The sequence below is a fragment of the Mobula birostris genome, chromosome 14 (assembly GCF_030028105.1).
Source record: "Mobula birostris isolate sMobBir1 chromosome 14, sMobBir1.hap1, whole genome shotgun sequence".
NCBI classification, from domain to species: Eukaryota; Metazoa; Chordata; class Chondrichthyes; order Myliobatiformes; family Myliobatidae; genus Mobula; species Mobula birostris.
Genome location: NC_092383.1, coordinates 97,278,768 through 97,293,274, shown reverse-complemented (window position 1 = coordinate 97,293,274; position 14,507 = coordinate 97,278,768). Strand labels below are relative to the sequence as shown.

Below are 14,507 nucleotides of genomic sequence, written 5' to 3'. Positions count from 1 at the left end.
CTCCGACCTCACTACTACTGTTAAGTGGCCTGTACACAACTCCCACCAGCGTTTTCTGCCCCTTAGTGTTACGCATCTCTACCCATATCGATTCCACATCTTCCCGGCTTATGTCCTTCCTTTCTATTGCGTTAATCTCTTCTTTAACCAGCAACACCATCCCACCTCCCATTCCTTCATGTCTATCCCTCCTGAATATTGAATATCCCTGAACGTTGAGCTCCCATCCCTGGTCACCCTGGAGCCATGTCTCTGTGATCCCAACTATATCATAATCATTAATAACAATCTGCACTTTCAATTCATCCACCTTATTACGAATGCTCCTTGCATTGACACACAAAGCCTTCAGGCGCTCTTTTACAACTCTCTTAGAGAGAGGATAGGATAGAGTGAGGCAAGAGCAGGCAAGCAGTATGTGTTCCCAGGCTAGGGGAATAGGTGATAAGCAGATGGAGGAGGGAAGACAGGAGGTGTTCCCAGGCTAGGGGAATAGGTGATAAGCAGATGGAGGAGGGAAAACTGGAAAGAATGACAGACGCTGCGAGATGATGGGTGGAATCAACAAAGGGCTGCACATGATGGAGTCTCAGGTGATACAAAGGTGGATTGTGGAACCAAATAAGGGAGGTGGGAAGGACAGATGGGAAGAGTGAGGGGAGGGAATACAATGGGAGGAGTGTGTGGGTGGTGACGTGAGTGGAACAGGGCAATAGCGAGCAGTAATTGTGTGCTGGGTACAGCAGGAAATGGGTAGATTGCAGAAGAGAACATTGGATAGAGGGTGATCAGATTATCTGAAACTGGAGAATTCAGTGTTCATGCCATTGGGTTGTAGACTACCTTAGCAGAAGGTGACATACTGTGTTGAGCCATACCTGGGCAGTTAAACAGCCCGACGACAGGCATATCAGTGTGGCAGTGCAGAGAGAAATTGAAATAGCTACCAACCAAGAAATCCAAAAGGCCGTGATGGAATGTTGACTGGCAATTTTTATCCAGAGGTACTGCTGAGCTTCTGAGTTTCTCCATTAGTTTATTTTGAAAGTGAAGAGCACTGATGAATAGCTTCATCAAAGCTGCTATCAATGACCCATCCACACCATGTCAAAGGAGAGAAAGACTTGGACTGGAATCACTGATTCTTTTTTTTTATATCATCCATTGTTGCAGAACCAACAGAATCTCCACAGAATGAAATAATTACTATTTCGAGCAGCGTGGCTGGTGTTGTTGCTGTTCTTTTCATCATTTGTCTGCTCTATTTCATCGCCAGAAAAGTAAAGCGAGGTTAGCAGGCACAAGACAATGGAGGCAAGTATCCGACACGCAGTCCGTGAGTCTGAGCAGCCTGGGTCGGAGAGTGTCGGGTGCAGGAGGGGAGTGGGGCAGTGAACACAAGGGAGGAGGAGCAATGGTCAGAGGGGCAAGGAGAGCAGTGAGGGGAAGGAGGGAGCTGAATGGGTAAAAGCAGCAGAAGAAACAGTGCAGGGCTGAAAACGGAGAGTGGTCAGAGAGTAAGGAGGACGGTGTTGGGAGTGTATAGGGGAGATGACCAGGAAGGGAGTCAGAAGAGGCAGGGCTGTAGGAGGAAAGGGGGAGAGTGTCAACAGGGAGGGGTTTTACGGTAACTGGTGTATGGTGACGTTGCTTGGAGGTCCTCATCACCTCTCCCTCTGCTTCACAGACCCACCACTGTCAGAGACTATTTATGCACAAGTTCAGGAACCAAAAAGACGTGCAGCTGGCTGTCAGCCTCCGGGGGGCATCGAGATGGTAACTGGGGACACATTACTTCATGGGAGTGGGACCTGGGTTTGGGGGGAACAATCTCTCAACTCCTGGAATCATTCTCACCATTGCTAGCAGGAAGGGGAAATGGGACGTGAACTCCTCTATCTTCTGGGGCTACCCTCACCATCCTGGGGAAGGTTGGGCACAAGGTAAAGATGAGACACACTGCAAAACCGACCCGAATCAGAGATTGCTGCCAAATGAATGCAGAGCACGCTTCTGACCTCTGCAGAGGCACAGAAAGATCCCAAAGAACAAACAAAGAACATGTTGCTTAGGCTGAACACACGAACCAGTGAATTCTACATCGGTTAGGGCAGGAAAGTGAGCGGAGGAACTTCAGATTATTCCCAATCCCCTATACACATAGTCACTAGGTAACGCCATCCCCCACACACCCAGTCACCGGGTACACTGTCACCCACACACACCCCTGGTCACTGTCCCCCCCACACCCAGTCACTGGGGTACACTGTCCCCCCCACACCCAGTCACTAGGGTACACTGTCCCCCCCACACCCAGTCACTGGGGTACACTGTCCGCACACACCTAGTCACTGGGGTACACTGTCCCCCCCACACCCAGTCACTGGGGTACACTGTCCCCCCCCACACCCAGTCACTGGGGTACACTGTCCGCACACACCTAGTCACTGGGGTACACTGTCCCCCCCACACCCAGTCACTGGGGTACACAGTCCACACACACCCAGTCACTGGGGTACACTGTCCCCCCCACACCCAGTCACTGGGGTACACTGTCCGCACACACCTAGTCACTGGGGTACACTGTCCCCCCCACACCCAGTCACTGGGGTACACAGTCCACACACACCCAGTCACTGGGGTACACTGTCCCCCCCACACCCAGTCACTGGGGTACACAGTCCACACACACCAAGTCACTGGGGTACACAGTCCACACACACCCAGTCACTGGGGTACACAGTCCACACACACCTAGTCACTGGGGTACACTGTCCCCCCCACACCCAGTCACTGGGGTACACAGTCCACACACACCCAGTCACTGGGGTACACAGTCCACACACACACCCAGTCACTGGGGTACACTGTCCCCCCCACACCCAGTCACTGGGGTACACAATCCACACACACCCAGTCACTGGGGTACACTGTCCCCCCCCACACCCAGTCACTGGGGTACACTGTCCCCCCCACACACCCAGTCACTGGGGTACACAATCCACACACACCTAGTCACTGGGGTACACAGTCCACACACACCCAGTCACTGGGGTACACTGTCCCCCCCCACACCCAGTCACTGGGGTACACTGTCCCCCCCACACACCCAGTCACTGGGGTACACAATCCACACACACCTAGTCACTGGGGTACACAGTCCACACACACCCAGTCACTGGGGTACACTGTCCCCCCCACACCCAGTCACTGGGGTACACAATCCACACACACCCAGTCACTGGGGTACACAATCCACACACACCCAGTCACTGGGGTACACTGTCCCCCCCCACACCCAGTCACAGGGGTACACTGTCACCCACACACCCAGTCACTGGAGTACACTGTCACCCCCACACCCAGTCACTGAGGTACACAGTCCACACACACCCAGTCACTGGGGTACACTGTCCCCCCCACACCCAGTCACTGGGGTACACAATCCACACACACCCAGTCACTGGGGTACACTGTCCCCCCCCACACCCAGTCACAGGGGTACACTGTCACCCACACACCCAGTCACTGGAGTACACTGTCACCCACACACCCATTCACTGGAGTACACTGTCCCCCCCCACACCCAGTCACTGGGTACACTGTCCCCACACACACACCAAGTCACTGGGGTACACTGTCCCCCCCCCACACCCAGTCACTGGGGTACACTGTCCCCCCCACACCCAGTCACTGGGGTACACAGTCCACACACACCCAGTCACTGAGGTACACAGTCCACACACACCCAGTCACTGGGGTACACTGTCCCCCCCCACACCCGGTCACTGAGGTACACAGTCCACACACACCCAGTCACTGGGGTACACTGTCCCCCCCACACACCCAGTCACTGGGGTACACAGTCCACACACACCCAGTCACTGGGGTACACTGTCCCCCCCACACACCCAGTCACTGGGGTACACTGTCACCCACACACCCAGTCACTGGAGTACACTGTCACCCACACACCCATTCACTGGAGTACACTGTCCCCCCCACACCCAGTCACTGGGTACACTGTCCCCACACACCCAGTCACTGGGGTACACTTCCCCCCCCCACACCCAGTCACTGGGGTACACTGTCACCCACACACCCATTCACTGGGGTACAATGTCCCTACACACACACCAAGTCACTGGGTACACTGTCCCCACACACACAGACATAGAGGTACATTGACAACCCCCCCACACACACACATACACCGTCACCAGTGTACACTATCTCCACACCCCCGGTCACTGTCCCCCCCACACCCAGTCACTGGGGTACACTGTCCCCACACACACTCCCGGTCACTGGGGTACACTGTCACCCCCCCCCCCCCGGTCACTGTCCCCCCCACACCCAGTCACTGGGGTACACTGTCACCCACACACACACCCCGGTCACTGTCCCCTCCACACCTAGTCACTGGGGTACACTGTCACCCACACACACCCCCGGTCACTGTCCCCTCCACACCCAGTCACTGGGGTACACTGTCCGCACACACCTGGTCACTGGGGTACACTGTCCCCCCCCACACCCAGTCACGGGGGTACACTGTCACCCACACACCCAGTCACTGGAGTACACTGTCCCCACACACCCATTCACTGGGGTACAATGTCCCTACACACACACCAAGTCACTGGGTACACTGTCCCACACACACAGACATAGAGGTACATTGACACCCCCCCCCCCCCCCACACACACATACACCGTCACCAGTGTACACTATCTCCACACCCCTGGTCACTGTCCGCCCCACACCCAGTCACCGGGGTACACTGTCCCCCCCACACCCAGTCACTAGGGTACACTGTCACCCACACACACCCCCGGTCACTGTCCCCCCCACACCCAGTCACTGGGGTACACTGTCCCCACACACACACACAGTCACTGGGGTACACTGTCACCCACACACACCCCCGGTCACTGTCCCCCCCACACCCAGTCACTGGGGTACACTGTCCCCACACACACACCCAGTCACTGGGGTACACTGTCACCCACACACACCCCGGTCACTGTCCCCTCCACACCCAGTCACTGGGGTACACTGTCCCCACACACACACCCAGTCACTGGGGTACACTGTCACCCACACACACCCCGGTCACTGTCCCCTCCACACCCAGTCACTGGGGTACACTGTCCGCACACACCTGGTCACTGGGGTACACTGTCCCCCCCCCACACCCAGTCATGGGGGTACACTGTCACCCACACACCCAGTCACTGGAGTACACTGTCCCCCCCCACACCCAGTCACGGGGGTACACTGTCCCCCCCACACCCAGTCACTGGGGTACACTGTCCCCCCCCCACACCCAGTCACTGGGGTACACTGCCCCCCCACACCCAGTCACTGGGGTACACTGTCCCCCCCCCACACCCAGTCACGGGGGTACACTGTCACCCACACACCCAGTCACTGGAGTACACTGTCCCCACACACCCATTCACTGGGGTACAATGTCCCTACACACACACCAAGTCACTGGGTACACTGTCCCCACACACACAGACATAGAGGTACATTGACACCCCCCCCCCCCACACACACACATACACCGTCACCAGTGTACACTATCTCCACACCCCCGGTCACTGTCCCCCCCACACCCAGTCACCGGGGTACACTGTCACCCACACACACTCCCGGTCACTGTCCCCCCCACACCCAGTCACTGGGGTACACTGTCCCCACACACACACCCAGTCACTGGGGTACACTGTCACCCACACACACCCCCGGTCACTGTCCCCCCCACACCCAGTCACTGGGGTACACTGTCACCCACACACACACACAGTCACTGGGGTACACTGTCAACCACACCCCCCCCCCGGTCACTGTCCCCTCCACACCCAGTCACTGGGGTACACTGTCACCCACACACACACCCCGGTCACTGTCCCCTCCACACCTAGTCACTGGGGTACACTGTCACCCACACACACCCCCGGTCACTGTCCCCTCCACACCCAGTCACTGGGGTACACTGTCCGCACACACCTGGTCACTGGGGTACACTGTCCCCCCCCACACCCAGTCACGGGGGTACACTGTCACCCACACACCCAGTCACTGGAGTACACTGTCCCCACACACCCATTCACTGGGGTACAATGTCCCCACACACACCAAGTCACTGGGGTACACTGTCCCCCCCACACCCAGTCACAGGGGTACACTGTCACCCACACACCCAGTCACTGGGGTACACTGTCACCCACACACCCATTCACTGGGGTACAATGTCCCTACACACACACCAAGTCACTGGGTACACTGTCCCCACACACACAGACATAGAGGTACATTGACACCCCCCCCACACACACACACATACACCGTCACCAGTGTACACTATCTCCACACCCCTGGTCACTGTCCGCCCCACACCCAGTCACCGGGGTACACTGTCCCCCCCACACCCAGTCACTGGGGTACACTGTCACCCCCCCCCCCGGTCACTGTCCCCCCCACACCCAGTCACTGGGGTACACTGTCCCCACACACACACACAGTCACTGGGGTACACTGTCACCCACACACACACTCCCGGTCACTGTCCGCCCCACACCCAGTCACCGGGGTACACTGTCCCCCCCACACCCAGTCACTGGGGTACACTGTCACCCACACACACCCCCGGTCACTGTCCCCCCCACACCCAGTCACTGGGGTACACTGTCCCCACACACACACACAGTCACTGGGGTACACTGTCACCCACACACCCCCCCGGTCACTGTCCCCCCCACACCCAGTCACTGGGGTACACTGTCCCCACACACACACCCAGTCACTGGGGTACACTGTCACCCACACACACACTCCTGGTCACTGTCCCCCCCACACCCAGTCACTGGGGTACACTGTCCCCCCCACACCCAGTCACGGGGGTACACTGTCCCCCCCCACACCCAGTCACGGGGGTACACTGTCACCCACACACCCAGTCACTGGAGTACACTGTCCCCACACACCCATTCACTGGGGTACAATGTCCCTACACACACACCAAGTCACTGGGTACACTGTCCCCACACACACAGACATAGAGGTACATTGACACCCCCCCCCCACACACACACATACACCGTCACCAGTGTACACTATCTCCACACCCCCGGTCACTGTCCCCCCCACACCCAGTCACCGGGGTACACTGTCACCCACACACACTCCCGGTCACTGTCCCCCCCACACCCAGTCACTGGGGTACACTGTCCCCACACACACACCCAGTCACTGGGGTACACTGTCACCCACACACACCCCCGGTCACTGTCCCCCCCACACCCAGTCACTGGGGTACACTGTCACCCACACACACACACAGTCACTGGGGTACACTGTCAACCACACACCCCCCCCGGTCACTGTCCCCTCCACACCCAGTCACTGGGGTACACTGTCACCCACACACACACCCCGGTCACTGTCCCCTCCACACCTAGTCACTGGGGTACACTGTCACCCACACACACCCCCGGTCACTGTCCCCCCCACACCCAGTCACTGGGGTACACTGTCCCCACACACACACACAGTCACTGGGGTACACTGTCACCCACACACCCCCCCGGTCACTGTCCCCCCCACACCCAGTCACTGGGGTACACTGTCCCCACACACACACCCAGTCACTGGGGTACACTGTCACCCACACACACACTCCTGGTCACTGTCCCCCCCACACCCAGTCACTGGGGTACACTGTCCCCCCCACACCCAGTCACGGGGGTACACTGTCCCCCCCCACACCCAGTCACGGGGGTACACTGTCACCCACACACCCAGTCACTGGAGTACACTGTCCCCACACACCCATTCACTGGGGTACAATGTCCCTACACACACACCCAGTCACTGGGGTACACTGTCCCCACACACCCATTCACTGGGGTACAATGTCCCCACACACACACCAAGTCACTGGGTACACTGTCCCCACACACACAGACATAGAGGTACATTGACACCCCCCCCCCACACACACACATACACCGTCACCAGTGTACACTATCTCCACACCCCCGGTCACTGTCCCCCCCACACCCAGTCACCGGGGTACACTGTCACCCACACACACTCCCGGTCACTGTCCCCCCCACACCCAGTCACTGGGGTACACTGTCCCCACACACACACCCAGTCACTGGGGTACACTGTCACCCACACACACCCCCGGTCACTGTCCCCCCCACACCCAGTCACTGGGGTACACTGTCACCCACACACACACACAGTCACTGGGGTACACTGTCAACCACACACCCCCCCCGGTCACTGTCCCCTCCACACCCAGTCACTGGGGTACACTGTCACCCACACACACACCCCGGTCACTGTCCCCTCCACACCTAGTCACTGGGGTACACTGTCACCCACACACACCCCCGGTCACTGTCCCCTCCACACCCAGTCACTGGGGTACACTGTCCGCACACACCTGGTCACTGGGGTACACTGTCCCCCCCCACACCCAGTCACGGGGGTACACTGTCCCCCCCACACCCAGTCACTGGGGTACACTGTCCCCCCCACACCCAGTCACGGGGGTACACTGTCCCCCCCACACCCAGTCACGGGGGTACACTGTCACCCACACACCCATTCACTGGGGTACACTGTCCCCACACACACACCAAGTCACTGGGTACACTGTCCCCACACACACAGACATAGAGGTACATTGACACCCCCCCCCCACACACACACACATACACCGTCACCAGTGTACACTATCTCCACACCCCCGGTCACTGTCCCCCCCCACACCCAGTCACCGGGGTACACTGTCACCCACACACACTCCCGGTCACTGTCCCCCCCACACCCAGTCACTGGGGTACACTGTCCCCACACACACACACAGTCACTGGGGTACACTGTCACCCACACACACCCCCGGTCACTGTCCCCCCCACACCCAGTCACTGGGGTACACTGTCCCCACACACACACCCAGTCACTGGGGTACACTGTCACCCACACACACACTCCTGGTCACTGTCCCCCCCACACCCAGTCACTGGGGTACACTGTCCCCCCCACACCCAGTCACGGGGGTACACTGTCCCCCCCCACACCCAGTCACGGGGGTACACTGTCACCCACACACCCAGTCACTGGAGTACACTGTCCCCACACACCCATTCACTGGGGTACAATGTCCCTACACACACACCAAGTCACTGGGTACACTGTCCCCACACACACAGACATAGAGGTACATTGACACCCCCCCCCCACACACACACATACACCGTCACCAGTGTACACTATCTCCACACCCCCGGTCACTGTCCCCCCCACACCCAGTCACCGGGGTACACTGTCACCCACACACACTCCCGGTCACTGTCCCCCCCACACCCAGTCACTGGGGTACACTGTCCCCACACACACACCCAGTCACTGGGGTACACTGTCACCCACACACACCCCCGGTCACTGTCCCCCCCACACCCAGTCACTGGGGTACACTGTCACCCACACACACACACAGTCACTGGGGTACACTGTCAACCACACACCCCCCCCGGTCACTGTCCCCTCCACACCCAGTCACTGGGGTACACTGTCACCCACACACACACCCCGGTCACTGTCCCCTCCACACCTAGTCACTGGGGTACACTGTCACCCACACACACCCCCGGTCACTGTCCCCCCCACACCCAGTCACTGGGGTACACTGTCCCCACACACACACACAGTCACTGGGGTACACTGTCACCCACACACCCCCCCGGTCACTGTCCCCCCCACACCCAGTCACTGGGGTACACTGTCCCCACACACACACCCAGTCACTGGGGTACACTGTCACCCACACACACACTCCTGGTCACTGTCCCCCCCACACCCAGTCACTGGGGTACACTGTCCCCCCCACACCCAGTCACGGGGGTACACTGTCCCCCCCCACACCCAGTCACGGGGGTACACTGTCACCCACACACCCAGTCACTGGAGTACACTGTCCCCACACACCCATTCACTGGGGTACAATGTCCCCACACACACACCAAGTCACTGGGTACACTGTCCCCACACACACAGACATAGAGGTACATTGACACCCCCCCCCCACACACACACACATACACCGTCACCAGTGTACACTATCTCCACACCCCCGGTCACTGTCCCCCCCACACCCAGTCACCGGGGTACACTGTCACCCACACACACTCCCGGTCACTGTCCCCCCCACACCCAGTCACTGGGGTACACTGTCCCCACACACACACACAGTCACTGGGGTACACTGTCACCCACACACACCCCCGGTCACTGTCCCCCCCACACCCAGTCACTGGGGTACACTGTCCCCACACACACACCCAGTCACTGGGGTACACTGTCACCCACACACACTCCCGGTCACTGTCCCCCCCACACCCAGTCACTGGGGTACACTGTCACCCACACACACTCCCGGTCACTGTCCCCCCCACACCCAGTCACTGGGGTACACTGTCCCCCCCACACCCAGTCACAGGGGTACACTGTCACCCACACACCCATTCACTGGGGTACAATGTCCCCACACACACACCAAGTCACTGGGTACACTGTCCCCACACACACAGACATAGAGGTACATTGACACCCCCCCCCCACACACACACATACACCGTCACCAGTGTACACTATCTCCACACCCCCGGTCACTGTCCCCCCCACACCCAGTCACCGGGGTACACTGTCACCCACACACACTCCCGGTCACTGTCCCCCCCACACCCAGTCACTGGGGTACACTGTCCCCACACACACACCCAGTCACTGGGGTACACTGTCACCCACACACACACCCCGGTCACTGTCCCCCCCACACCCAGTCACTGGGGTACACTGTCACCCACACACACTCCCGGTCACTGTCCCCCCCACACCCAGTCACTGGGGTACACTGTCACCCACACACCCAGTCACTGGGGTACACTGTCACCCACACACCCATTCACTGGGGTACAATGTCCCCACACACACACCAAGTCACTGGGTACACTGTCCCCACACACACAGACATAGAGGTACATTGACACCCCCCCCCCCACACACACACATACACCATCACCAGTGTACACTATCTCCACACCCCCGGTCACTGTCCCCCCCACACCCAGTCACCGGGGTACACTGTCACCCACACACACTCCCGGTCACTGTCCCCCCCACACCCAGTCACTGGGGTACACTGTCCCCACACACACACCAAGTCACTGGGTACACTGTCCCCACACACACAGACATAGAGGTACATTGACACCCCCCCCCACACACACACATACACCGTCACCAGTGTACACTATCTCCACACCCCTGGTCACTGTCCGCCCCACACCCAGTCACCGGGGTACACTGTCCCCCCCACACCCAGTCACTGGGGTACACTGTCACCCACACACACCCCCGGTCACTGTCCCCCCCACACCCAGTCACTGGGGTACACTGTCACCCACACACACTCCCGGTCACTGTCCCCCCCACACCCAGTCACTGGGGTACACTGTCCCCCCCACACCCAGTCACTGGGGTACACTGTCACCCCCCCCCCCCCCCGGTCACTGGGGAATGCTGTCACCCATTCACTTCATTTTAAAAATCTTTTTATTGATACATAATCTTCTACAGCGTTAAAATGGTACAAGATTACAGCAGATTAATATATATGCATTTAATGAAGCTGAAGAAAAAAACTTATCAAAAAAGAATAAAATGATAATGAAAAATAAATATTTTTATGAAGAAAAGAAGGAAAACGAGAACCCCAACTACTAAAAGAGAGAAAAAAACAGTAACTACAAGAGAAAGAGAAGTAAAAAAGAACAAAGAGAGAAAATAAAAACATTAGGAACCAATTCCTGGAGTAATACGACTTACAATCATCTACTGTATATCAATAAAGAAGACAAATCAACTGCCAATTCAAATTTATATATAATAAGATTGGAAGGGAACCATATAAATTAATGCAAATTAAATGATAATATTTGGCCAAAGAGCCCGATCTTCACTCAATATCGAATCGAGGATCAAAAGTTCTACTTCTAATTTTTTCCAAGCTAAGACATGATATTACTTGAGAAAACCATTGAATTAATGCAGGGACAGAGGTATCTTTCCATTTCAATAAAATACCACTTCTTGCCAACAATGTGACAAGTGTAATTACATGTTGGTCTGAAGCTGAAATACCCTGGATATGATGCGGAACTATTCCAAATAAGACAGCCAATGTATTAGGTTGTAAAGTAATTTTCAGAGCTTTAGAGATTGTAGAAAATAAAAATTTCCAAAAAGGTTTTAATGAAGAACATGACCAGAGCATATGACTGTCACCCATTCACGTAGACACTGGAGTAAACTCCACCACCCCCACACACTGTCACTGGAATACACTGTTGTCATACACCCTCCAACACACACATATATACACACACACACACACACACACACACACACACAGACACACACGCGCGCGCACACACACAGACACACACGCGCGCACACACATACACACACACACACATCCAGTCACTGGAGTACTCTGTCCTCCACACTCTAAGTCACTGGGGTACACAGTCCCCACACATCCAGTCACTGGGGTACACTGTCATAAGGTGGGTGTTTGATGGGAGAGGACCCAAATGCAAAACACAGACACTGAAGTACTAGGAACAGGACTTGACTAGAGAGCTGGGACGAGAAAACAGACTTGGGCGAGGACATTGGCAAGGCAAGCAGGACCAGGACAAGGAACTGGGAACTAGGAGCCTGGGCTTGGACTCCAAGACAGAGACTGGACAAGGACCCAGAACCTGGGTCTTGACTCAGGTTCGGACCCCAGAACTAGGCGAGGACATGACGTGGCTACAAGATTGGACATGGCTTGGGTTTCTACGAGGCGAGCACATGACCAGGCTTCGGTTTCCTCGAGGCGAGGACATGACGAAGCTTGGGTTCGGATCCCGAGCCAGAGACTGGACAAGGACCCAGAACCTTGGCCTTGACTCCGGCTTGGACTCCGGAACTAAGCGAAGACATGACGGGGTCTTGGGAAACAGGAAAGTCGAAACACAAAGCCGGAAGCCTTGACTTGGTCGAGGGAGAAACGGGAACGCAGGGACATGGAACACAGAGCCGGGACCCCTTCTTGGGATCAGGACTTGGGGCCTGGGCTCTACACAGAGTCAGGACCCCTCCTAGGGGTACACTGTCGCCCCATACCCATCACTGGGGTACATCGTCACCATGTTATATTTTCTCTTCTCGGTGACTGGATGTGTGAGGGACAGAGTAACGCAATGACTGGGTTTGTGTAGAAGAGTGTACCCAGCAACCGGGTGTGGGGGGGGGACAGTGCACCCCAGTGTCTTGGAGTGTGGAGGACAGTGTACCCCAGTGTCTGGGAGTGGGGGGGACAGTGTACCCCAGTGACTGTGTGTGTGGAGGACAGTGTACCCCAGTGTCTGGGTGTGGGGGCAGTGTACCCCAGTGACTGTGTGTGTGGGGGACAGTGTACCCCAGTGTCTGGGTGTGGGGGGCAGTGTACCCCAGTGTGGGTATGTGGGGACAGTGTACCCCAGTGACTGGGTGTGTGGGGGACAGTGTACCCCAGTGTCTGGGTGTGGGGGGACAGTGTACCCCAGTGTGGGTGTGTGGGGGGAAGTGTACCCCAGTGACTGGTTGTGTGCCCAGGACTGGATCTCTCCTCACTCTGAACACTGTGCTTTCTCTGCAGGTTCCCAGGCAGCTGGGGGGCCTGGATCTTCCAAGCACCGTTTATGTCACAGTAAACTCTCCTGCAACTCCAGATCCTCGACAGGCCAGGGTCAAGGGAGCTGCCCACCGAAACCACAGGGACAGCACGATCCAGGAGTATGAAACAGTGAACCATCCTGGGACTCCACGCTTTGCGTCAGTCAAGGCTGGGGGACGAGTCTGTGGAAAATCCCAGCCATTATAATCAGGAGGTGACCGTCATACACTGTGCCTCTGTCGTTTCCTATCTTGCGAAACCATCGCCAAGACTACTGGCTTTCCAGGACAGTAGAGAAAGAAGACTGTGTTGAGCCTAACTCTTGGCTGTTGTCTATCTGCAGCTTAGATAAAGACAGATAAATAGATAGAAAGAAAGATAGATAGATAGATTAAAAAATACAGGAGAAAATCTGCAGAAGCTGGAATGCAAGCAACACACAAAAAATGCTGAAGAAACACAGCAGAACTCAATAGACAGACAGATACTTTATTGAACCCAAAGGAAATTGTGGTGTCACAGTAGCATTACAAGTGCACAAATATATAAATATACAAATATTAGAAAAGAAGTAAGAAAGAATAAAATAAGTTACCTGAAACAGTCTAACAGGAGGGGTTATAGGTTGACTCATTACAGAGCCTAATGGCAGAGGGTGAGAATGGTCTCATATATCGCTCTTTGGAGCAGTGCAGTTGTCTTAGTCTATTACTAAAA

General features: G+C 56.5%; 1 long non-coding RNA gene across 1 annotated transcript; it reads left to right on the top strand.

Annotated features, from left to right (window-relative positions):
• Positions 1-1,175: 1,175 nt before the first annotated feature.
• LOC140209576 (uncharacterized) lies at positions 1,176-13,808 on the top strand. Its single transcript, XR_011889021.1, has 3 exons — positions 1,176-1,314; positions 1,688-1,776; positions 13,773-13,808. It is a non-coding gene; the product is annotated as an uncharacterized lncRNA (long non-coding RNA).
• Positions 13,809-14,507: the final 699 nt, after the last annotated feature.